Source organism: Leguminivora glycinivorella, chromosome 18 (genome assembly GCF_023078275.1).
Source record: "Leguminivora glycinivorella isolate SPB_JAAS2020 chromosome 18, LegGlyc_1.1, whole genome shotgun sequence".
Lineage (NCBI taxonomy): Eukaryota > Metazoa > Arthropoda > Insecta > Lepidoptera > Tortricidae > Leguminivora > Leguminivora glycinivorella.
The window spans coordinates 10175894-10201562 of NC_062988.1; the positions used below are offsets into that span (position 1 = coordinate 10175894).

Consider the following 25669-nt stretch of genomic DNA (forward strand, 5'->3'; position numbering starts at 1 on the left):
TGTACAAGTTTCTAACGGGTTGGCAACGCGCACGTGACACTCCTTGAGTTGCAGGCGTCCATAGGTAACGGTGACCGCTTTCCATCAGGCGGACCGTATGCTTGTTTGCGACCGGCGTAGTATTAAAAAAAACTTATTCAAATCGTTTTAAATTAGCCGTAAGAAAAGAAAAGTGCCACTTTGCTCCCTCGTAACAGAAAATAAAAGTCCCCTTTGGTGGATGTGAAAATATGTTTGTTGGCAAGTGAACGTTCAAATCGACCTAAGACCGACAACAACATGTTTATCCATCTTCAACAACGTAACGAAACATAATACACGTGTAATTTTGTATTATAAATAATTGTCTCGTTACGCACTTCATCTGATTTCCTCTTGTTTCAGGAACGGAGGCAACAGCGATAAGGTAACAACCAAAGATTGTATACAACCCCGTAGATGACTGATGTCCAGCAGGGCTAGACAGTACGGTCTAAGGTATCATTTGTCACCATGTCTATCACGTTCTAACAAGTATGTAAGTGCGAAAGTGACGCATGATATGACAAGTGACAATAAGAAAGCTGTGATACGGACACAGTTTATCGAAAATTCATATATTTTTTTCAAAAAGATGAAGAAAAAGAGTGGTACATGTCACAATACTGAATGAAGTGCGAGTAGCTACTCTACTATTCTCTACGCAGGTCTATCTATATGCTACGTACATTGTATAGGCAAGGTACTTGCACTTTATATATTCTGTGGTACAGGTGACATAAGTAAGTAAATATAATAGAAATATTTTTGAAAATTTTTATATTTTTTCTATACAGAATCATGAGCTCTTTCGATTCTAATAGGAGACAAAAAATGTCCCGAAATTTTCATATTTTCTTTGCTTTCCTCCGAGTTATGATCAAACAAGTTCGATGAAAAATAATTGTAACTCATTGGAAATAAAAATGTAAGACATTTTTTTTCTCCTGTGGAATCGGAAGAGCGGAGAGAGAAGAGAGAGAGAGAGAGAATGATTCTGAGCAGAAAAAGTGGAAAAATACCCACATTTGAAAAAAAAGTAAAACAAACAAAATAAAAATCCACCCTATAAAGTATAACTAGGTAACAACAGGCGGCCTTAGGGATTTCTTCCAGACAACCTTTGGGTAGTATCAAAAGCGAAACTAAAGAAAAGGTTATTTAGATTCTTAAAACCTTTCGTCTATATTTTACACCAAATCTATGGTGAAAACATGCTTTCAATAAGTAAACAAAGCGACAGAATTCCTTTGATATTGTAGAATTCCTTTGTTCGCTCCGCCGCTAATTAGAACTAAAATCAATGTTTTTGCCTATTTTATATTTTTGTTACGAGAAGCGTTGTTTTAACTGTTTTAAGTATTAAATAATAAAGGCAATTAAAACGACGCTTCTCAAATATCAATATTATCCATACTAATATTAAAAATGGGAATATGTGTGTGTCTGTTTGTTTGTCCGTCTTTCACGGCAAAACGGAGCGACGAATTGACGTGATTTTTTAAGTGGAGATAGTTAAAAGGATGGAGAGTGACATATGCTACTTTTTGTCTCTTTCTAACCCCCCACTTCTCTAAAATGGGGGGGTGGAAGTTTGTATGGAGCATTCAGCAATTTTCGAATTTAACGCGAGCGAAGCCGCGGGGCGAAAGCTAGTATAAAATATATTTTAGGCATCAAATAGTTTTAGCATATCTGGCCCCGTAGCCGAATGACATTTCTCCGACGCCAAACGAAAACGAAACGTAGTCCGGCTCTGTCGCGCCAATACGCAAGAGCGATAGGGATAGATATCTACTAGCGTTTCGTTTCGTGAGCGTTTGTGCCATTCGGCTACGCACCCTGTAGATACAAGTTGATTGAAAACACAGATAGTGCTCCCACACAAAGCAATAGTAAAAGTGTCTAAAAAGCGAAGCGGTGGGCCGGAGGCCCAGCGCTGAGCTCCGAAACCCAGCGAAGGCCGAAGGCCGAGCTCCGCGTAGGGCCGAAGGCCCGGAGCGTCTCCGAGGCGCTCCCAAGTACGCGAGGCCGCAGGCCGAGCTGCGGACAGATAGTGCTCCCACACAGAGCAATAATAAAAGTGTCTAAAAAGCGAAGCGGTGGGCCGGAGGCCCAGTGCTGAGCTTCGAAACCCAGCGAAGGCCGAAGGCCGAGCTCCGCGTAGGGCCGAAGGCCCGGAGCGTCCCCGAGGCGCTCCCAAGTACGCGAGGCCGCAGGCCGAGCTGCGGACAGATAAACAGTGTTCCCGGGCATAACAATAATAAGTGTCTAAAAAGCGAAGCGGCGGGCCGGAGGCCCAATGCTGAGCTTCGAAACCTAGCGAAGGCCGAAGGCCGAGCTCCGCGTAGGGCCGAAGGCCCGGAGCGTCCCCAAGGTAGTCCAAAGCACGCGAGGCCGCAGGCCGAGCTGCGGACAGATAGTGCTCCCACACAGAGCAATAGTAAAAGTGTCTAAAAAGCGAAGCGGCGGGCCGGAGGCCCAACGCTGAGCTTAGAAACCCAGCGAAGGCCGAAGGCCGAGCTCCGCGTAGGGCAGAAGGCCCGGAGCGTCCCCAAGGCGCTCCCAAGTACGCGAGGCCGCAGGCCGAGCTACGGACAGATAGTGTTCCCAGGCATAACAATAATAAGTGTCTAAAAAGCGAAGCGGCGGGCCGGAGGCCCAACGCTGAGCTTCGAAACCTAGCGAAGGCCGAAGGCCGAGCTCCGCGTAGGGCCGAAGGCCCGGAGCGTCCCCAAGGCAGTCCAAAGCACGCGAGGCCGCAGGCCGAGCTGCGGACAGAAAGTGCTCCCACACAGAGCAATAGTAAAAGTGTCTAAAAAGCGAAGCGGCGGGCCGGAGGCCCAACGCTGAGCTTAGAAACCCAGCGAAGGCCGAAGGCCGAACTCCGCGTAGGGCCGAAGGCCCGGAGCGTCCCGAGGCGCTCCCAAATACGCGAGGCCGCAGGCCGAGCTGCGGACAGATAGTGCTCCCACACAGACAAATAATAAAAGTGTCTAAAAAGCGAAGCGGTGGGCCGGAGGCCCAGTGCTGAGCTTCGAAACCCAGCGAAGGCCGAAGGCCGAGCTCCGCGTAGGGCCGAAGGCCCGGAGCGTCCCCGAGGCGCTCCCAAGTACGGGAGGCCGCAGGCCGAGCTGCAGACAGATAGTGCTCCCACACAGAGCAATAATAAAAGTGTCTAAACGCGAAGCGGCGGGCTGGAGGCCCAACGCTGAGCTTCGAAACCCAGCGAAGGCCGAAGGCCGAGCTCCGGGTAGGGCTGAAGGCCCGGAGTGTCCCCGAGGAGCTCCCAAGCAGGCGAGGCTGCAAGCCGAGCTGCGGATAGATAGTGCTCCCACACAGAGCAATAATAAAAATAAAAAAATAGCTGAGCTGTGGAGAGAGAAAGCTCCCACACAGAGAAATAATAAAAGTGTAAGGTAAGTAAAATACAAAAGACAAGACCGTGGGGCCTTCGGGACCTGCGCACCACCAAAATTAACACGTTCGCTGCGGCAAGCCAAAACCTTAACCCAAAATCTAGTGCGTTACGAGGCCCAATCCACCCCGTAATAGTTTACATCGTAGTGCGTTACGGGTATAAAAGTGCCCCGTACGCCTAAGTCTGTTAAAAGTGCTGTAAGTTCCTGAAATATTGGATTTTCCAATATTTTTTTCGAGTAACTGTAAGAGTATGAAATTTCCTACGTCTCATTATCCCCGCACGTGGATACGATAAAAACTCATATTATTAAATTAAAACGGGACTTAATCGCGTAAAACTTACGTTTTATATTTAACCCGACGTTTCGGACATGACATTACGTCCGTAGTCACGGGTAGACTGGCTGGGAGTTGTATCAACATCTTCTAGCTGTACGAGTTTTTCGAACTACCCGCACTTGATTGTCATCAGTCACTTTTACGCTAGGGTTGCCACTCTGCCTACATACAACACTCACGACATCCGATGGTATGGGACGGGAAGTTTTCTCACGTTTACACTTGCTAATCACTGGATTCCACGAAGATGAAATCCCTTGCCCTTCATTTTGATTGAAATTACGATGTTTCCTGATTTCAATCGCTTCACGTACTTTCCTGCTATAGTAAAGACGTTCAGTTGAAAGGACTTTGGGATTATGCAGTTCAATCCAGTGGTTCGGTCCTGACTCTAGCAAATGCTCGGCAACCGCAGACTTATTTATTTGTCGTTTTTTGACCGCCGCGATATGTTCTTTGACCCTTTCCGCTATGGTGCGTTTGGTTTCTCCAATATAAGAACTACCACAGCTACAGTCAATCTTATAAACGCCTGGCGTCTGATATGGAATAACATCCTTTGCTGACCCTAGTTGCCCCGCCACCCTCGACAACGGCATGTACACAGTCTGTATCGAATACTTCTTTAGTATGGTACCAACCTTGTCTGTCACTCCCTTGACATAGGGCATAAATGCCGGTCGTCTTGCAACATTCGGATGCTTCTTCGCCGGCTTTCGTCTCGGTTGCCGACAATCCACCCTGTACCCATTCTTCCTAAGAACCTCCTGAATGTGTGACATCTCACTCTCTAAAAATTCAGGGTCACAAAGGTCATGTGCTCTGTTCTTTAGGGAATTAACGACGGACAGTAGGTGACGAGGGTGGTGGTGAGACTGAGCATTGAGGTATCTATCTGTGTGAGTAGGCTTCCTGTAGACAGTGTGCGCCAAGGATCCATCCATCCGACCTATCACTTTTATGTCCAGAAAAGGCAAACTTCGATCTGATTCCAATTCATACGTAAATTTCACCTTCTGATGAAAGGAATTGAGATACTGGAGTAATTGCTCAACTTCTTGCTTGCCACCCTTCATGATACAAAAGACATCATCGACATACCGCTTCCATAACTTCACTGCCCATGGTTGCAGGTCTATGTTTGCCTCAAAATGCTCCATCCAGATATTTGCTAAAATCGGCGCCACCGGGCTGCCCATAGCAACTCCGTCAATCTTCGTGGAATCCAGTGATTAGCACTTGCTAATCACTGGATTCCACGAAGGTTTACACTTGTAAACGTGAGAAAACTTCCCGTCCCATACCATCGGATGTCGTGAGTGTTGTATGTAGGCAGAGTGGCAACCCTAGCGTAAAAGTGACTGATGACAATCAAGTGCGGGTAGTTCGAAAAACTCGTACAGCTAGAAGATGTTGATACAACTCCCAGCCAGTCTACCCGTGACCACGGACGTAACGTCATGTCCGAAACGTCGGGTTAAATATAAAACGTAAGTTTTACGCGATTAAGTCCCGTTTTAATTTAATAATATGAGTGAAGATCGTGTTAGTTTAAATCAATATACGATAAAAACTCACAAAATTATATAGAAAAGAAAATACGGGGTTATTTTATCCCCGTATCGCACTAAAATTGAAAAAATACGGGGCTTCGTACACCCCGTAACGCATGTAATATATTAAGGTCGATAAATTAGTAGTGATGGGAAATAAAATAATCGATGTATATGCTGTATTAATAAAAAAATTACACATCAAAAATATGATACTTCGCACTCTTGTATTTTTGTGAAAGTAGTTAATATAATTAAGTAACAAAATGAAATAAAATAAGATAAACCACCACCGTTTTTACATATTAAAAACATATGTATATTTAATTACCTGCCTGCAATTAGATGTCAATTTGTGGTGATTTTGAGGTTTATTGTGTGGGATAACCTTTGTTTTTGGAATATAGTAGCTCTAACGTGTGGTTCGAGCGCTTCATTTTTAATTTGCCGATAACAAGTATTTCAGTAGGCACTGCACTAGCGATACTGTGCCCACAACCCCGTACGGGCCAGAAAATTCTTTTAAGGGGTTCACGGAGACCCGTATCGCACTAGAAGGTAATTTTTGTCCCCTGGTCGGTACGGGGTTTCTGAGACCCCGAATATAATTAATATATCAATAAATAATACTTTTGAACAGAAATCCAAATGTATATTTGTTATTTTCGTAGTTGTAAAAATGACCAAAATACAGCTTCCGCACCAGCGGAGTGAACACGATTTTTCTCACCCGCACTGAGTGATGACAGCGTACGGGGTTCAAAAACCCCCGTAACGCAGTTAACGTGTTAAGCAAAACTTTAACTATGGGTGCTAGGCGACGATATGACATAGGTACTTATTATACATAGAAAACTTCCATGACTCAGAAACAAATATCTGGGTACGTCACACAATTGAATGCCCTTACCGGGATTCGTACCCAGGACTGCGGCTTAGCAGAACGTCAAAATACAAAATACAAAATCATTTATTCAGCAAATAGGCCACGGGGGCACTTTTACATGTCAACATTACAGAGTATTCATTAAAGTTAAACAAATGAAATTAATAGAAATATTAACTAAAAATATTAATCATAAGCAAAGTAGCTATACACTGATATAGAATTAGAGATGTATAAAGTCTCTAAATGTCATATTATTACTAACTATAATCAATACATAAAGAAAGTGCAAACAGATACAAAGATAAAAGAAATCTATCGAAATCGTCTAAGTGTAAGTAAGTATGTAGCTATTTGAATGAATGAATGAACATTACAAAGTCCAAATTCTCAAGCAACCGCCGTCGGTTCCATTTACTGTCGCCGCACCGCTACAGATTCTGATGCATTATTTGAGAATATTACAACTACAATGAATCATTATTGCTTGATCTTCATAATAAAAATAATTTGATTCATTTTAATGTTTTAAATTTTGCATGCGATGGCTTTAAACGAATCGAAAGAGACACGATTGCTTCGGTATGTTGTATGCGGCTGCCGGCGCCATACATTCTAAATACATATTTGAGGAGATGAATATGTTTTACTATAGAAAATGTATATTTACTAGTCTTAGTGTTTTAAGCACTTTTTTACGGTTATATGCTTAAATTTTTGCATACGATGGCCTTAAACGAATCGGAAGAGACAAAATTGCTTCGGTATGTTATATGCGACGGCGGCGCCTTACATTCTAATGCATATTGGAGGAGATGAATATGTTTTAGTATAGAAAATGTATATTTATTGTAATCTTTATTAGTTAGTCTTAGTGTTTTCAGTAATTTTTGATGGTTTTATGCTTTAATTTTATCATATGATTGCCTCAAACGAATCGAAAGAGTCACGATTGCCAACAAGTTTCAGTACATTGCCATCCGTTGCCGCCGCCATAGTTTCTAATGCATTATTTCATAAGATGAATAAGTTTAACTATGGATAATGTATATTTATTTTAATCCTTATTAGTTAATCTTAGTGTTTTAATTTTTGACAGTTTTATGCTTTAATTTTTGCATACGATGTCCTCAAATATGAACAAGCACCAAATTTTTGTAAAAAATGCCACATTATTGAATTTTTCCAGCTGGTCATAAATAAATATATAAATAAATAGCAAATTATGTATATCCAAGTAATGGCTACTTTCCTCTATACAGTCATATTAAAATTGTCTGTGTAGGTATTATAGTTACAGAGATATAAGCCGCCGCGCCATAACACTTTTCGTTACACCTGGTTTTCGGTCCGGTCACTCTACTACGGGTTTTTAAAGACGTTCACCTAACGTTTCACGTCAAAAAAGCATTAACAAAGTCATGCGTGCAGTACATCCAACATCCAATATATTGCCAAATCACCAAAAATATTTTAACCTTTGTTACCCTATCATATTTAAATAAAATAATAAATAAAAAAATAAAAATAAAATATCTTTATTTTAGACCAAAGTCCATACAGTGAGCAAATACATTTTTAAAAACTTATTCTAATTAAATTTATTAATAGTTAGTTAACATTTATGTAATGGACAAAAAGCTGAGTGCCTTGGTAACAGCCACATACACACTCAGTTATATGTGTAGGTGGCCACCACCGAGTGCATTCTAGTCCAGTGTATGAGGAGCTGACTATCCCAGCGATCAGCTGAGACGGCCAGAAGGCTGTTCCGGCTGCCATGCAGGCGGCACAAAGATGCCGCGCACCGCGCGCGCAGTATGGCCTGGAAACCATCTACGCGCGCATGCGCGAACATTCCCGATGCACTACACCAGGCTGATGCAACTAGGAACAAAACAAATTTTTGTATGAAATTTGTAATCGATAACATTGCCAATATGTTGCCAATAATTAAAAAAAAGAAAACGTGCCTGCTATTTATCTGTCAAGTTCAAATTCGAGGCATCTGTCAGTTTGATTCATTTACTTGTGATGGAGTCCTCCGTGTTTTGGTGAAATATTTTGTTAAAATTCTTTTTATTTGGTCTGAACTGAACTAAAAAGTGAACTGTGATCAAAGTGCCACCGTGTCACAATGCAGCGACTGCAAAAACGTTATAAAAATTACGAAATATGTGGCAAACGAAATAATCGCAAAAATGACCAAAAACGGAATTTATGGTGCAATTTCCATTAGCTGAAGACCTGTGAGTATTAATTTAGATACCTTTGATCTTATTTTTGTGCAGCAGGCTATAAATCTGTCGAATATTAGATATTTCATATCAAGTTATATTGTTAGCTAGGGATGTACTAGAACTATCGATAACTATAATCTTATTAGTAAATCTATGTACATAATTAAAGAAAATAATTATGTGTTATTTCATGACAACTTGCAAACGATGGACTTTAATTCGTATTGAAGCTTTTCAATGGAAATTTACCTATAATATAATTAATATCCATTGTTAATAAAGTTAGATAATTAATGAAGGGTTGTTAATAATTGGATGCCAACAAATATTAATTATATGGAAATTAGCTATCAGCTGATCATCTAATGAGCAAGTTTGCTCGGTTGTTTAATGCTGTATGATTTCAGATGCAGGCAGTGGGTTAAATTTCTGGGGAATGAAGTCCTACCTTCCCACGTATTCTATAGTGCCGTCTTCCGGATGTTTGTAGTATTATCGTAAGACTCGTTGACCGTCGAAACGTCGGGATGTATTTCGAGTTAATTAAACGCAATACAATTTGTTAGCATTTTTTTTATTTCAACTAATAAATTCGCGTCCACATTTAAGCCTATCCATGCATTAGTCTACTGAATCAAATATTATATTATACATAAATTAAATACAACTTAAATGTTGATTCGACCTTACCCTGACTTCGAGTAAAGTACATTTTGCGTGGAGCCTACGTTTCAACCCTCTCAATTTTATCGATATAGATAACAAACGCAAGCATGTAGCGTCCAACCCTATTTGACAGATCTTTGACACATGACACTGTCATGATGACAGTTCTTTGTCGTAAATTGTGGTAATGATTTTGTTAACAAACTAATACTAACTGACTTCACTCGCTAGTATGGGAGTCCCGACTCTTAAAACGTAGTGATTATATTCTCTTTGGCACTACACCAGCGCAATGATAATGATTTGTCCGGTATATTTTGGCGCCTTGTTTATCTCAGTATACATATTTGATTCCTACTGACTATAATTATCTACTCTCGTATTTTTTTTTCAGTCTAAAAACAATTATAACAGGTACATTAAATAAACACTGAGCGAGAGTAAATACGTAGATATAAATAAATTCCCGACAAAACTTTATACATATTGTCTTGCGCACGAGAAACTTCGCCTAAACAAATAAATTTACAACTTCTGCGCAAACCTAACAAAAGTACATGTCTGAAATAATTCAATAGGAGTTTGTGTTTAACTAAAATTAATTAAAGCAGAATTTGCGGATTGAGCTAAATGTATTATTAAAGGATTATTGTTTAAATAACATAAAATTTAAATCAGTTAGACTTACAAACATAACGGAGTTATTTCAATTCAAGATCAGCTCGGTATATTCTAGTGAATTTATTCAGTTTTGTTGAAAAGCTCGTCCAGTAATATATTATATTACGCAAGTAGTAGGTAATGTATAAACTTACTGTGTATTTTGTTATGTAAAGTTCTTTTCTGTAGAAGTTTAACCTTACCTACTAATACGGGGAAATTAGCTAAAATTACGGCATAATTAATGGAAGATTTTTTTAAATTGGTACATGTACGTTATAGACCGAAGTTATTTTTCATCAACCCTCCCCACCCCTCCCCCCTCTGCGTCACCCCTCTACCCTCCCGTAAAGAGCCGAAAATGCGGTTTTTCTCAATTTTTGACAAAACCGTTGAAGATACAGAAAAAAGATAATCCTTAATAAATTTAAGGATTACCTTGTTCCTACACGCTTAAAAATTAAAGAAAATTGCAGAAAGAAGCAACTTTCGTGACGGATCGCGCGAAAACTATAAGTGCTAGCACTAAAGTGTTAATAAGAGATTTGTAGTAAATTTATTAAAGATTATTTCGTTCCTACACGCTTTTTCTGTATCTTCATCAGTTTTGTCAGAAATCGATTAAAACCGCATTTTCGTCTCTTTAAGATGGGGTAGAGTGGTGACGCAGAGGGAGAAAGGGGTGGGGAGGGTTGATGACAAATAACTTCGGCCTATAACGTACATATCCCAATTTAAAAAAATCTTTCATTAATTATGCCAATATTTTCATACATCACTTTCTAGGAGCAACGTATACGTTACAGCTTTGGTTACATTAAAGTATATCTCAGCAATTCCCGTCAACTTTGTACAATGCCACGTCAGCAAATTTTAATTGATCCTATTTTGTTACCAACATTTAGTAATATAATTCGACTTTCGTAAGATATATACAGGATAATTGTTATAATTAAGAAAATATAGATACTAGAGAACCTTAATGACGAAATAAAACTTAATAAAATCTCAATTCATCAACAAAATCTTGGTAACAAAATAGGAATTAATAAAAACAAATTTAACTTTTCCCTTAATTTTTGTACAAACTTTTCGAGAACTGCTGATCTTCTGTACTGAATAAAACCCGATATCAGACGGTAAAAAATAATTACGAGGTCCTATAACGTATATTACAATTGTTTTTTAAGCTATAGGAGGTCAACAAGCAGAGCAACAGATCAGATCCTGATGGTAAGTGGCCCCTAACGCCCATGGACACCCGAAACACCATAAGGGTTGGAGGTGCGTTGCCGGCCTGTAGGTGTCTTTTCTTGAAGGTTTATAGGCATTATTTTCGTTTAGTAAAAATATCTATAATAAAAACACACATGGTCATCACACATTCTGTATACATATAACATGTAAAATGGTGCAATAAAGAATATTTACTTACTTACATTTTTAACCCCGACGCAAAAACGACGGGGTGTTTGACGTGTATGTCTGTCTGTCTGTCTGTCCGTCTGTCCGTCTGTCCGTCTGTCCGTCTGTCCGTCTGTCCGTCTGTCCGTCTGTCCGTCTGTCCGTCTGTCCGTCTGTCCGTCTGTCCGTCTGTCCGTCTGTCCGTCTGTCCGTCTGTCCGTCCGTCTGTCCGTCTGTCTGTCTGTCCGTCTGTCTGTCCGTCTGTCTGTCTGTCTGTCTGTCTGTCTATCTGTCTGTCTGTCTGTTTGTCTGTCTGTCTGTTTGTCTGTCTGTCTGTCTGTCTGTTTGTGTGTCTGTCTGTCTGTTTGTGTGTCTGTCTGTGGCATCGTAGCTCCCCAACGGATGAACCGATTTAGATTTAGTTTTTTTGTCCGAAAGCTGAGTTAGTCGGGAGTGATCTTAGCCATGTTTCATGAAAATCGGTCCACTATGTCGCGGTCGGGGGTTTTTTCAAAGTTTTAATTTTGTGGTTATATACACAGAAAAGCAAGGACGGTACGGAAAACATCTCGAATTCGGAATAAGATTTCGCTTGTACTCCTATTTAGACACAATTTAAATTACGTAAACAAATTATCAGGGCGAGCTACCGTCCGCGTCTGCTCAACAGGTGTTCTTAATTTGAAATCCAAATAAACGTTGAACGTTCTACGCTAAATGGAGGCCATTATTAACGAAATGTTGGGGCATGGTCAGACGGGGTTTCGAGGATGCGAATCGTCGCAGAACGAAATACGAGGTATTTGCTTTATTCAAATACTCTCAGAACAGTTTTAGTTAGTGCAAAATGTTATGCAGAAGAATAATTAAATAAGGTATATTTACCTGGTAGTACAGTAGTATAACACTTTATTTATTGTATGATAAAAACATAGTGTGGTATAGACTGTGTGTTAGTGTGTAATAGGGCAAAAGACTGTGCAGTTTTTTTTAACTTAAAATCAGCCAAAAAATATTTAACAAATTAGATATGTAAATTTATTCCTACGTGTACGATTTCCTTAAACTGAACTTCAGTAGACTTCTAAAGTTTCTCGAAAACATTCAAAGCAATACATTAATTATTCTTAATTACTCGTGAAGCGACGAAATAAAGTAGCAAAATGTGAGCAATCGGAACAAAAAGTTTCAATACGGGAGATATAGGCTTTAACGAGAGTTGTTTGTAGGCTTCACGGAGTTTTGTGTTTATTGGTAGCTATTGAACTCAAAATTTAGGCCGGATAGTTAGTTTTGCCTGGTATTTTCCGCTAATCGAGAAAATTTTGTGGGCCGGGTAGGTATTATTATGCCGGTCATTTCCCGCCAATCGATAAACGTGTAAAAGAAGTTGCCGCTACTCACCACTGCCGAAGTGACAATCATTGACACTCGACAATCATTGACACACAGTCTGGCTCTGTCTCGCCACTAAAGAAGAGCGACAGAGAGAGGTAGCTAGGATACCTACGCTTAAAACGAAATGTTGTATTCGGTTGCTAAACACCTCCTTATTAGAGGCAAACAACTGACACGGCGAACGGGTTGTCATCCCATTCGGTACACAGGCGAATTTAAATATCTTTATGAATGAATGAATGAATGAATGAACGAACGAAAATTAATCAATGAATGAATAAACAACGAATGAATTAATAAATGAACGAATGACTGATTGAATGAATGAATGGATGGATGAATTTATTTGTCAATAGTGGGTTTACAAAAATGGTCTTAAAGTTATATAAAATTATGTAACTTCTACAGATCTCCACATTACGCCTACAGACTGGCGTACAAATATCTTTTGCTAACCTAAGATGATATTTTATGATATAATATTCATTTAGCTAACCTTCCAACAGAAGAAGGCCGACCATGATGGTTTTTATCAAAAGTTACTCGTTGCTGGTAGAAGCTACTTAGCACTAAGTAGGTATTAATTGAATTTCACGAACTACAAGGCTTAGGCATATCTTTCAATTTAATCGCGAATAATCGTTTTAAACTCCTAGTGCAAGTTTCGGTGATAAATTGCCGTCGGCACAGCGAAGTTTGAAACTAAACTATCGTATAAATTGAACGGTATCGACACAGTCTGGCATGTGCTCGGTAAATTATGGCATTTCGTGTCACCAATGCAGGGTTTTATGCACGAGTGAGACAACTATATACACGGTGTTACATGAGGAAACCGAATAATTTTAACGAGTATTCCTCATCATATTAGAAGAGTAAAATGTCATGTAAACTTTCTGGATTTCGCCTACTTTCAAAGTTATAAGCATTAAAAAAAAACAATTTTTTATTATTTCTGAGAACAAAACGCTATTTTGAAGGTGATGATGCCGTTATCGGGCATAATTTAACTATCCTCCTAGATGTCAAAAAATAAGTAGTAACTCATTGCAAAAATGTATTTTTTTTTATTTAAGTTTTGATTTTAAGTGACAGTTTTACGAATAACATTTACTTTTTATGTGAAAATACATCCAAAAAAACTAAAAAAAATTACACAATTTTGGCGAAATTTGCTTGTCGTCGTATATTATCTTTATTTTAACCTCAGAATTGCGTAGTTAAAATCTTTCGGCTCCATCATGTTACACCGTGTATAGGTGAAATATATGCAATATACTAAGAAAAAATGCCCGTCTAGTTGTCCACGGCTGGATTCGAACCTGCATCCTCTATAGCGGCAGGTGCCTGAGCCATTCAGCCACATGGGTCAAGGCGACCCAGGTTGAATTCTTCAAAGTACAAGCATATCTGTTACTGAAAGCTTGTGGCGCCCCCTATGACTGTGACCTTATAGCATAACAGAATAAACGAATTTCGTGCTTATGAAATGAAACTATGGAAACGGATTATATCGCGTATAATGAATAGTAAATGTAATTTTTTGAATATTGTACAACTTTATTAACACTATTAACAGTGTGTGAACCAGCCTTAAAATCTATATTATTTATGGTTCATAATATTTTGTATGTGGGTAGTTTTTGCACATTGTAATTTTTCCTCAGTCACCCGTTGACCACGAACGCTCGAAAATTGTGTTTCAAGCATTTCCCTCTATAATATCCCTATTGCTTGGCCTAAGGTATTTTAATCAAAATACACAAATGAATCCTTTGTTTTTCAAGTAAATGAAGCCCTTGCCCAAGCCATTTCAAGTTATTACGTTAACCTTTTTACCTCCCAAACTTCTGCCTGTTTACTTTTCGACTTAAAGGCGAAATTATTATTATGCAACCATTACGAGTTTGGTTAATTTTCTTGACTCTCTTCCTTTTATCCTGTATTACATTTTAGTACTTTTGAATAAGATAATGGTTAAATACAGTGAATAATCAGTTGTAAATAATGAAAATAAATAATTTCATTAAATGCAATTTATGTTTTGACTCGCATTTTTAGTAAAGTAATTAACAAAAACTAATTACACAAAATAGTCCAACTACCTAATACAGTTGACGTCATAATATATACACTCACAAGATGCCAAAACTCCCTAGATAGATAGTGTAGTATTAGGTACTGTAAGAGAGACGGCCTATTGGTGAAGGGCATCCATACATTTAAACCACACTTTGATTGAATATCTTTTTATATTTTTAGGAGCTAAATAACAAGCGTTCACTCTCAATCGCTGCTTCTATCTGAATGCCCCCGTCAAGTGTTCGTTCTCCTTGACGTTTTATCTATTATTCGTAATTTAAATCGGGGACTGCCGGTCAGCGAACATCAAAATGCTGTAAAAGGTTTCACTCCGTATGTGAAACCTCTTACAGTACCTATCTAGTCATATCAATCGTCTCATGCAATATGAAATCATTGTGTCAATTTCCATAGACGGCGTCCAGTTGCATCAACCACACAACACACACGTCAACATCATGCAGCAATCTATGGAATTTCCCATACAATAAAATTTAACGAACGCTTTAACGGTGACAGACGGTTTGATGCAACCGGCCCTAAGTGTAACATTGTGATAGCAACTGTTACATTACTGCTGTCAATAACATAAGTGGTGAGCTACATATCCTAAATGCAGCAGTAAAGAAGCAGTCAAGCAGTGATGACACTTTTGAAAGTCACCGTTACGGACCGGCCATAAGGCAAGAATCTAAACACGCAAGCGATACGTCGCGCGGTACGACCTGTAGGCCTAGCACATGATTGCCGCGGGAGTATGTCGCCGCGAGATAGATCACACGTCTTCTTCTAACTGTATTAATGACATAAGGACGGGTAGTCTATCTCGCGGCGACATACTCTCGCGGCAATCATGTGCTAACCCTGCTGATGTTTACATTTTAATGGAGCTGTTTTGGACACGATGGCCGCATGATGGCCGCGAGAGTATGTCGCCACGAGATAGATGACAAGTCTTCTTCTGTATTAATGACATAAGGACGGGTAGTTTATCTCGCGGTGACATACTCTCGCGGCAATATGTGCTAACCCTGCAGTGGTCGCTCGTCACTCCTCTCACCGCGCCGCTTGCTACTCCACTCGCCCGCTGCTTACTATTCCGCGACCAAAGGCCTAAGACATCTAAATTCATTCGAAAAACTCCACCAAGTAAATAAATAACGAATTATTTATTCAATTAATTAAAAGTTAATACAATAAATCCTTAATTACTAACAATTACACATAATTCCACCAACTAAATAAATTAAAAATTACAAATAATACTAGGAATAACCTAACCTACTTACTAACTAAATCCACTCCGAGTCCCTCCCGACGCAAAGGAGCCCAACACGCTCGCCGCGTTGCCGCGTTGTAAATAAATAATGGAAATTCGTTATTGTTTTTCCTTTACAAAAGAGGCCGCATTTCCGAGCTTCCACAGTGCTTATTATCTGTATTACGTAGAGATAGGCCTGTAAGTATTTTTGCAAATGTTGATATCGATATTTATTAATTTATATTTTGTTTAAATTTTTAGAGATCCCCCAACTTCTTTTTGTCCTTGGGATCTTTCTAGCACTTCACAGTATCAAATTTATACCTACCTTCTTATTTCACAAATCCGTGTAGGTAATTCCATTATATGTCAACCGGTCTGGCATAGTGGTTTCTGCCTACTAAGGTTAAAGTTAAGGTTAAGGTTGAAGGTTATGGGTTCGAGTCCCGGTTATGACATTTAATTGTATGACCAGCACAGATATTTGTTCCTGAGTCATGGGTATTTTCTATGTATGTCTTGTCTATGGGTGTTTTCTATCTATATCATAGTCTCTGTACCAATAGCAGAAGCCTTCACGTGATTACCGTGGGGCTCAGTCAATCTGTGTAAAACTGACTTACAATATTTGTTTTATTTTATTAATTAAAAAGTAGTGAATAAATAATTTACATAAAATTATAGACATCAGGTGTAAAGTCCAATGAGGAGGCACACTGACATTTTATCTCGCCAGGTGGCGCCTGTGCAAGTGTCTATTAGGCATGTCACTGTCATTCATATGTGAGAAAGAGAAAATACATATCATATTCTCTCTTTTAGGGTGGCGCCATCTGTCATAACCTTTGAGTGTGCCTCCTCATTGAATTTTGTCTTTATCGATATACGATGGATGCTTACCCCATCCCTACGCCCGAATATTAGGCATTATATTCATCTATTTACTTCTACACCTGTTTGCGCCCTTCTGATCTCTCGGAGTGTTTTCATTAAACTTTGTTAATTTTCTTTCTCCCCCTTGTCCGAGACTGGCCAATGCTGACTTAGCAATTTGATAGGGTTTTCGTCTTGTTATGCCTGGACTTAGTTGACAATGAGGAGGCACACTCAAAGGTTATGACAGATGGCGCCACCTTATTAGTCGATTGGACAGATAAAAATTTTCATACGTTAGAGCGAGAAGATGATTTTTTTTGTCTTTCTCACATATTATTATGAATGACAGTGACATGTCCAGACACTTGCACAGACGCCGCCTGGCGGGCTAAACTGTCAGTGTGCTTCCGCATAAGTCCGTTTTCACATTATCCGATCGGAAGGATTTCAATGGAAAAAATCCCAGGTGGCGCCGGTAATGTATGGGATATCGGTCCGACATCCGATATCGGATCGGATAATGTGAAGTCGCACTTAGAATTGTACTTGTAGCTCGGCGAAAGAATTGCGGAGTGAGTCGCCCCTGCTTAAACTCGAAAATGATCTAAGTATTCATGTAAGTTTAGGGTTTAAGTACGTTTAGATGATTTTGTCAATGTCCCTCTTTCATATACCTATCATTTATAAAATAAGAATCAGCCTCCGTAATGCAACTTGATTATTATTATTTCCCAATGAGGTGTAAAAGCCTTCGGGTTCCATTAAGGGAGTAATCTCGAGGGATTTGCGGTTTCTTCTGACAGTTATGATTATGGGCCAAAATGTTTTGAATAGACACACAGTCCCCATACAGAGTGTAACAAAAATGGTGGTGATCCGTTTAAGGGCGTACTCAGTATCGTATTCTTATCAGGAAAAAGTAGAAGAAAATTTTTTTTGCTAAAAAAAATTTCACTTTTGCATGAGCCGGGCCGCGCGAATCGGTCGAATCTCCATACAAAGATAAAAAAAAATTTTTATCCTACTTTTTCCTGATGAGAATACGATACTGAATACGCCCTTAAACGGATCACCACCATTTTTGTTACACCCTGTATATAGTTATCAGGGTGCGTAGCCGAGTGGCACAAACCCTCACGAAACGAAACGCTCGTAGATATCTATCTCTGTCGCTCGTGCGTATTGGCGCGACAGAGCCAGACTATCTTTCGCGGCGTTTCGTTTTCGTTTCGCGTCGCAAAATTGTCATTCGGCTACGGCATCTGAGCAGTACACAGATATCTGAACACGCCTTTATTGTTAAAGCGTGTTTAGATGTTTTTGCGCGCCTCGGCCGCTCAGATATATCTGATGGTGATTATGTATAAGGTATGTAGTATGTCATTTAATTTAAATGAATTAATTACACATAAATTAAGAGGCTAATGTCCGTCTAGTGGCGCCCTCGTTGGCAAAAATGTTGTTTTCTAGTTAATCATTAACTAATTGTGAATATTGTAATTATTAAATCCCCTATTTTTTTACAATCTTGGTATTTCTATTGTTACATTCTTACTCTGATACACGAGATTTTTTGATCCTAACAAGAGTATAAAAAAGTTGCGAAATTCCAAAAAAATTGTTCCTTACATTCTGTTTCCGCCATACAAAGTCTATGAAAAATGGTAATGGAATGGAAAAAAACGCACATTTATTCATATTAGGATTGAAAGAGCTTCAGATTCCGGTCAGAAATAATATTTGTAACATAAAAAAACCGGCCAAGAGCGTGTCGGGCCACGCTCAGTGTAGGGTTCCGTAGTTTTTCGTATTTTTCTCAAAAACTACTGAACCTATCAAGTTCAAAACAATTTTCCTAAAAAGTCTTTATAAAGTTCTACTTTTGTGATTTTTTTCATATTTTTTAAACATATGGTTCAAAAGTTAGAGGGGGGGGGACGCACTTTTTTTTCCTTTAGGAGCGATTATTTCCGAAAATATTAATATTATCAAAAAACGATCTTAGTAAACCTTTATTTATTTTTAAATACCTATCCAACAATATATCACACGTTGGGGTTGGAATGAAAAAAAATATCAGCCCCCACTTTACATGTAGGGGGGGTACCCTAATAAAACATTTTTTTCCATTTTTTATTTTTGCACTTTGTTGGCGTGATTGATATACATATTAGTACCAAATTTCAGCTTTCTAGTGCTTACGGTTACTGAGATTATCCGCGGACGGACGGACGGACGGACGGACGGACGGACGGACGGACGGACAGACAGACATGGCGAAACTATAAGGGTTCCGAGTTGACTACGGAACCCTAAAAATGTAGGGTAGTTTAAAATAAAATGACCCACAATTCCTACAAACTTATTAATAAGTAGTGTCCGCGCTCTTGTGTGAAAACGTGTATGCAAATGACAACAAAGACTGTAATAGTACAGGGAATGGGTTTCTAAATGCAATTGTGCTGATAGAGGTTGGGATATAGTGGCGGCGGTGAGCGGAAACGGAAACCAAGCGGGTCAAAAACGCTCATTGGAATTATAGGGCTATTGTATCATTGGATGGATGTATTAATGGTTTTTGTTCACATCAGAATAACATTGCGTGCTTGATCAGCACGGGAAGCATGGTCGCGCGATAGACGATAAAATAGCAGGCCGTCCCTGTCGCACTATTTGTAAGTGCGATAGGGACGGCCTGATATTTTATCGTCTATCGCGCGACCATGATTCCCGTGCTGGTTAACAGAAAGTTACAATTTATGGTGTAACTTTTGACGGTTGTATTCTGAATGCCTATCATATGGTTGTGCCTCCAAATTTTTTGTAATTTTTCTCTGTTAGTGTAAATTTTCATTAATTTCATTAAGAATAAACACACTGATGATGCCGCTGTTCATATAAGTGACCTTACATATTAAATTATTGAAAAACAATTAAAACTAATTCATTTTTGATATTCGTTATTTCTAATCAATGTATGCTTACATATAAGATGCCTATGTAATATATATGCCAACATAATGTTTACATTCTGAACACTTCTACAATATTATTAACCCCTCAAGCGCCTTGTACTAAATTTGTCGCAAAGAATTTAAGCTGTAACTAAGAAACTGAAGATTATTAATTCAGTAGAAAATATTTGACAGTCGCGTTAGAGGGGTCGTGTCTTATTTTACCTGACCTTACGTTTTTAACCCCCGGCGCAAAAACGACGGGGTTTTATAAGTTTGACGTGTCTGTCTGTCTGTTTGTCTGTCTGTCTGTCTGTCTGTGTGTGTGTCTGTCTGTGGCATCGTAGCTCTCGAACGGATGAACCGATTTAGATTTATTAGACTTATATTGACCGGGATATAGACCGTGATTACCTTTTTTACATCCACCCGCCTTCGTCAGTTTTCCGTGATCATGATGCATGCAACTGCGTCGAAATATCGGGAGCTCGACAAAAATCAAAAAGGTAATCACGGTCTATATCCCGGTCAATATAAGTCTAATGAAAATAACCGTGAATCATTCAAAACTTCGATTTAGATTTAGTTTTTTTTTGTCTGAAAGCTGAGTTAGTCGGGAGTGTTCTTAGCCATGTTTCATGAAAATCGATCTACTTACTATGTCGCGGTCGGGGGTTTTTTGAAAATTTTATTTTGTAGTTATTTCGAAACCGCTGTCGCTTGTGCTCTGCCCACGCCCTACACTTAAAGCTAATACCAGCGTTAAGCTTCCGCTTTTATTAAGTTTTAAAGGAGTTTAGTTCACGACGTTATTGTGTTTGTAGTTTACACTACGCCGGTTTATATGTAATTTGTATTTAAGTACATGTTACGGAGTCTCTGGGGAATATTATACTTACTCATTAAATAAAGATTTAAAAAAAAATTAAATATGTAGCTAATAGAGTTGAATCAAGACTATTTCAGTTTCAAAATTTGCAAAGAAGTTTTTGTGTGTGTCCTTTTTAGGGTTCCGTAGTCAAATAGGAACCCTTATAGTTTCGCCATGTCTGTCTGTCCGTCCGTCCGTCCGTCCGTCCTTCCGTCCGTCCGTCCGTCCGTCCGTCCGTCCGTCCGTCTGTCCGCGGATAAATCTCAGTAACCGTTAGCACTAGAAAGCTGAAATTTGGTACCAATATGTATATCAATCACGCCAACAAAGTGCAAAAATAAAAAATGGAAAAAAATGTTTTATTCGGGTAAAGTGGGGGCTGATTTTTTTTTTCATTCCAACCCCAACGTGTGATATATTGTTAGATAGGTATTAAAAAATGAATAAGGGTTTACTAAGATCGTTTTTTGATATTATTAATATTTTCGGAAATAATCGCTCCTAAAGGAAAAAAAAGTGCGTCCCCCCCCTCTAACTTTTGAACCATATGTTTAAAAAATATGACAAAAATCACAAAAGTACAACTTTATAAACACTTTCTAGGAAAATTGTTTTGAACTTGATAGGTTCAGTAGTTTTTGAGAAAAATACGAAAAACTACGGAACCATACACTGAGCGTGGCCCGACACGCTCTTGGCCGGTTTTTTTATAACTTTATTTACCTACCTATCCACAAATGTCTCTTAACTTAAATTTTACACATTATTTTTAGCCGTTTGAAGTATGAAAAAGCGGGATACGAAAACTGACAACAAATTAAACATGTAAAATCGGGTAACTCACGTAAAATTGTCGAACATGTTTTGCTCCGTAACGAGGAGCATTTTCATTGGGCACGCGCGATGCCGATGGTATCCCGACGACGACGCAGACTGCGGGCCGCAGCTCGATGCGACCGTTGACTAGGCGCGGGGGTCGGTAGTGGCAGGGGCGGTGCGAAACTACCCTCACTTTCGGCACAATTGTCATTTCTTGGGCTGCACACTACACTCACTACGTCATTACGTAATATTACGTGAGTTATCCGATTTTACATGTTTAATATGTCAGTATCTCACGGTATTATTTAAAGTGATAACAGACTTTAAAAACCATACCTAATAAATGTTCTTGGTTGACCTATATACCTTTGCGGTTTCTTACTCATTAGGTATATTTAGGTATTGCTCTCAAGTTTTGGAAGTAGGTACCTCTTCAATTTGGCGTCTTTTATAGTTCTGTAGTAAAAATAGGAACTGGACGGGAATAGACGCTGCCGTGCTAGGCAGAAAAACTGCAAATAAAGAGGAGTTCCGGACTGTGCAGTGGTAGCCGACATCCGAAGAGGATATGGCACCTGAAGAAGAAGAAGTAAAAATATAAAAAAGGCTTCACGTATTTCAACCGGACATAGCCCAAAATAGCCTGATAAATATCCTCGTAAACTTGTTATTCAGAATCGTCATGCCGTTTCGTTTTTCTCCTATAATTCAATTCCGCTCCGCGACTTGAATATGGTATAATTTACGCAACTGTTTCTGTCTCATTCCGTTTCGTGTCACGTCCGTGACAAATTCTATCGGATGGGGGATACCGCCGAATTTTGACCCGGCAGTGGACAGGCGGGGAGAAGAAGGGAGGTGACACGAAAAACATTTCAAGGTCGACTAGGTCAAAAGTAACGGAGGTGGAAATATAAATCTCTCAGTCCGGGAAATTTTGTTAAACTTTATCATTATCATATACCATTGAAGAAGCAAGGTTATGGATTATGTGACTTAATTATCTCTTTCTTTACAATATACTACACGACGCACATTATAACTCTACAGTGTTTGAGCCACTCGAAAATTTTAGGCAGTGAAAAAGCGAATTGGATTTCCAAACGACGAATAATCTAAATAATTTATATGTATAAAAGAAGAAACTGGCTGACTGACTGACATATCAACGCACAGCCGAACTGAACTAAGAAAGGTTTTTTTCATAATTCCCAAGTTTGTATGGGAAAACGAAATTAGATTAGTACGCGAGCGATTAGCTGCGGGAAAAAGCTAGTCCAATAATATTTTCAATTTTGACTTTGGGTTGTTCTTCACTTTCTTCAAAACCTAAGTTATAGGTACACAAATGTACAAGTACGAGTATCTTCAGATACTTAAAAAGAGACATCTACCCTGCTACTGTAAACAGTTTATATGCTAAAGAATATTTTTTTTTTATGTACAGTACCGACCTTTATTTTCATACAATTATGATTGCATAGAACCTAATGAAAAGTGAAGACCAATCACGTACAGTGAGACAGGAAAATTTGTGAGTTTTTGAATATGGAACACTTTTTCTGTAACAGTTCAAATTTATGCATATAATTATAACTGCATTACGTACCAATACCTAACAAGATTAGTGTGAAAAGTGAAGACCGATAATCAGTCCACGTGCCCGTTCGTGCGTGCACGCGACTTACGTAATATATTGACTGGTGATGCGGTTTTCATAGCAATAGGCGAGTCAAGGCTTATTATCAATATGATTTCTCATGAGACTCCGCTGTTATAAACAAAGGTGAATACCTAGGCGTTTAGCCTATATATAATGATATTACCATCTAAAGTGAAAACCAAAAATAGGGTTTGTAATGCAAGAAATATTTAATTTCAAAAACATTTAATGGGATTTGTGCCATTTTTCTTTAAGTTGTACATTTTTTTTAATGTTGAGTTTTCGTATAGTTTTTATTTAAATCAAGACCTCTTTCTCCACACTTCGATTCCGTTACCTTCTTTCATAGATATATTTAATGTCACTTCGACACGGGTCAAATGCGATTAAATATTATTTAGGCATTTTTTTTGTATCAGGACTAAACTTGACGACTAGACGTTGCAAAAGTCCATGGAAAAAGTATGGAAACGGAATGGAAATAAAAAATTGTCACCTAGTCATAATTCTGAATAGATTTATTTTCCTAACTTAAAACTAAAGTGCTGTTACATACTTAAAATGTATTTGCATAAATTTTAAAAAAGTTTACAGACTTACAGGTTTATTTATTGCAGAACTTCTAGAAAAATGCATTCTTTTTTACTTTTAATTGCCAGAAGATTTTTTGTATTTTTTTTAACAAGACGACCTTCACCTCCGCCCAGTATCTCCCTGGCCGGTGCCACCAATAAAGTTGTGCTGTGATAAATAATGCAGTGGCTGTCTACGGCGCGCGGCGTATTGTCCAGATATTGGATTAACTCTCAAATAATCCGCGACCACACTTCATGGACTTCGGCTTTTTTTAAGACCACGTCGGTGGCAAACAGGTATACGGCCCGCCTGATCGAAAGCGGTCACCGTAACCTATTCGTAACTGTTTCTTAAAGGTGTCTTGTTTTATTTTGACTCGAAAAAGGATAGAGTGGATAATTAGCATTAAGAATGCCTTAAGGCATTAAGCTCGCCATTTTTCAAAAGTTTAAATAAATAAATATTGCAAAAGAGGTGGTGGATTCTGAAAGATTTTATCTTTTTTTTTACAGTACATAAGGTGGATGTACCACTGCTCGACAGGTTAAGGGAAAATATTTATGTGTTTCGTGATATTACGATAATTTACCCATCTATACAAAACATATCCATCTTTTTTGGGAGATGTGACCTTTAACTTTGTTAAATGCAATTAGTTTCATACAGTGATAATATAAAAAAATCTCAAAATTAAATAAAACATAAGTCAATACGCTTGTCCGAATAACTGACAGGTGCTTTTGCTGGCAGTCCTAATAGATGACATCTAAGTATGATTCAGGAAAAACAGTAAAAACCGGCCAAGTGCGAGTCGGACTCGCGCACCGAGGGTTCCGTACAAACCTGCAAGGTTTACAAAGTTCGTTCATTACGACAATCGAGTCATAACTATGGTATTTTTATTGCAAAATGAAATTCATAACATTACAATGGGGAAAGATGGAGGAGCATAAATTTAAGAAAATATGCAGCTTAAATTGCTGTTTCTTTTGATTGCGTTGACATAGAAGTTTGATTTTGTTACAGCTTAAAGGTATTATAGACCTGAGTATTTGGTATGAATTTCAATTTAATACCTCTACGCGTTTATGAGGAAATGGGTAGTAAGGTTAAAATTATTAAAAAAAAATATATTATGTGATGTAACTAAAAATTTATGGTTTTCGTAATTTTTCCTTTATCTATGCTATAAGACGTTGCTTCGTACCAAATTTCAAGATTCTGAGTTCACGGGAAGCACCCTGTAGGTTTTGATTCCCTTGCAAGTGTCGAAAATTTGCGGCATAAACGGCTGTATCTTTTGATTGCGTTGGCTTAGAAGTTTGATTTTTTCACAGCTTCAAGGGACAGTAGACCTGAGTAATTGATATAAATTTTAGCTTCATACCTCCACGCGTTCCTGAGAAAAAGGGTCTTGACAGACGGACGGACGGACGGACAGACGGACAACAAAGTGATCCTATAAGGGTTCCGTTTTTTCCTTTTGAGGCACGGAACCCTAAAAACAAGTGTTTTGGGTTAAAATTTACTACAAAATTAAATAATTTAATAAAAAAAAACGTATTCTGTTGATAACATTTACTTTTTACGTGTTACATTTATGTAATAAAATATGTAATTTACATTTATGTAATTTCTTTGCTGCCGAGGCAAAGGACGAACCCCTTAACACATCTTCTATGGCCTTTTCTAAGTCTTCTTGAGAATATCTCTTCCACTGACCTTTATCAGGCGGCATTTCTGAAAATATACCCAAAGTTTTGTGAAAAATGACATGTCAAGCACTACCCAAAGAAATTATACAGATTTCACTATATTTAACGAGAAAACATATCAATAAAACCGTAAAAGATATACAAAAAACTGTCTATGTGCATGTAATTTGTTTTTTTCAGTAAAGTTAATGTGACTTACAGAAAAATATGCTGATAATATGAAACTGTAAACGATTCGTTTTGGCTACTTTAATCGTGATAT

General features: G+C 38.6%; 1 protein-coding gene across 2 annotated transcripts in view; it reads left to right on the forward strand.

Annotated features, from left to right (window-relative positions):
* The window catches only part of LOC125236157 (brain tumor protein), an 834846-nt gene that overhangs the window by 234272 nt on the left and 574905 nt on the right, over positions 1-25669 (forward strand). Inside the window, exon 2 of one of the 2 annotated variants that reach the window (XM_048142868.1) lies at positions 385-406. The gene's annotated coding sequence lies outside the window, so the exon portion shown is untranslated. Of the gene's footprint in view, positions 1-384; positions 407-25669 lie in introns of those variants that run through there. The other variant, XM_048142867.1, reaches the window with a different exon arrangement.